Source organism: Zea mays, chromosome 5, assembly GCF_902167145.1.
Source record: "Zea mays cultivar B73 chromosome 5, Zm-B73-REFERENCE-NAM-5.0, whole genome shotgun sequence".
NCBI lineage: Eukaryota > Viridiplantae > Streptophyta > Magnoliopsida > Poales > Poaceae > Zea > Zea mays.
This window is the reverse complement of record NC_050100.1, coordinates 50,004,974-50,007,134: the sequence shown is the minus strand read 5'-3', so window position 1 is coordinate 50,007,134 and position 2,161 is coordinate 50,004,974.

Genomic DNA, 2,161 nt, shown 5'->3' with positions numbered 1-2,161 from the left:
ATCCACTCGACTACTAACGCGGTGCTTACCACGTGAGTCGTGCATGAGATGTAAAACAATAGATCTTCAGCTGGTCCATCGGCGGTGGCTCGGTTGGGTGGTTTGAGAACTGGCAGGGTGGTTAGGAATTTCTTGAGTGCCTCCAATGATTCTTGAGCTTCGGGGGTCCACTAGAATCTATCTACCTTCTTGAGCAGTTTGTAGAATGGCATGCCTCTCTCACCGAGCCGAGACGAAGCAACACAGTGCTGCCATGGAACGAGTATGCTTTTGGACCTTCTTTTGCAATCATGGCGGTTCCATCCCTAGGATGGCTTTGATTTTCTCGGGGTTGGCCTCGATTACCCGGTGACTGACGATGAATCCGAGTAGCTTCCCGGTTGGTACCCCGAACATGCATTTATCTGTGTTAAGGTTCCAGCAGTAGCGCCTCAGGTTATTAAAGACCTGATGGAGGTCGTTGATGAAGTTCTTCGGGTCTGTGGTTTTGATTAGCACATCATAAATGTAAGCCTCCACCGGCTTGCCCCAATGGTTGGCTAAGCACGTTTGGATGGCCCGTTGATAAGACGCTCCAGCGTTTTTGAGGCCAAACGACATGGATGTATAGTAGAAGGCCCCAAAGGGCGTAATGAATGTCATTTTTTCCTGGTTTCCATCGCTAGACTGATCTGGTGATATCCCGAGTAACAGTACAAGAAGGAGAGCATGGAGCAGCCGGTGGTGGAATCAACCACTTGATCTATTCTAGGGAGCCCGAAGGTATCCTTCAGGCAGTGTTTGTTGAGATCGGTATAGCCGACGCACATGCGCAAATCAACTTTATTCTTTTTTAGTACAAGAACAGAATTCGCAAGGCACTTGGGGTGCGTTACTTCTCTAATGAAACCTGCTGCTATTAGGCAAGCTAACTCGACCTTTATGACTTCTCTTTTGTTGGGCGTAAAGCAGCATAACTTTTGCCGGATCGGCTTTGCTTGAAGATACACCTCCAGTTTGTGCTCGACCAGTCTCTAGGGACTCTTAGCATGTCCGTGGGTTGCCATGCGAATACATCCCGGTTGTCCTATAGAAAACGGACGAGCGCGTCTTCTATTTGGCGATGAGGCTGGAGCTGATGATCATCGTCTTGCGTTCGTTAGAGAAGCCGAGGTTGGCTCTTTTGGTTTCTTCAGCTGGCTGCATGGTGGTGGTGGTAGATGTTTCGTTCATTGGGATTGTGAGGCCATCCCTTGACGATGCATCGACACTCGTCGTTGGAGGTGCTACCGAGGGTCTGACGGTGAGGGCCGTCTAGATGCCCCCCAAAAGCACTCTTGTGATGATGCCTTGAGGTCTGGGCATCTTGAGTATCATATACGGGTAGTGTGGGATGGCCATGAACATGGCCAATCCTGGCCTCCCGATGATGGTGTTGTACTTGCACTCGAACCAAGCTGCCTCGAAGCCTAGGAACTCGGTTCAGTAGTTGTCTGGGTCACCGAAGGTGACCAACATGAAGAGGTGGCCTAGCGGATACTCTCCTTCAATCGACACAATGCTGAAGAATGAGGTATCTGACTCAATGAGGTCAGCAGTTGGGATCTGTCGGTGTTTTGGGTCCGACCGCACACCCGGGGTTGCCCCTCAAGGTGTTTTTAGGAGTAGGACGGTGTCAACAACTGTAGCAAAATGGTTCGTGCCGATCGCACGAGGGACAATGGACAAGATTTGCAGGTTCGGGCAGCTTAGAAGTGCGTAACACCCTACGTCCTGGTGAGTATATGAGCGTGGTTACAAGAGGGCTCTCTGGTTAGAGGGCGCAGAGAGTTTACGTGGGTGGCTAAGTAAAACAGGGTCGATCGTTCTGAAGGGGTGCCCCCTAGGCCTTATATACTCGACCGTAGGGCAGTACACGTGGATATGATAACTACGAGTAGCTAAAAGGTAGTGAACCTCTTGAGTTCATTCCTACGTAACCCTCGCCGACTTATCCTCGCATGGCTCCGTTGCATGGGGGCTTCAGCGCGGGAAAGTCGGGCCTCTGTTGCGATTTACTCGTTCGACGATGTGGGCCGTCCGGGTTTGCACCAATCTGGTCTCACGTCTTCTCTTCTTTGTCGGTTGTCTTTCCCCAGGCCCACGAAAGAATGACCTTACGAATTATTGGGCCCTCGGGCCT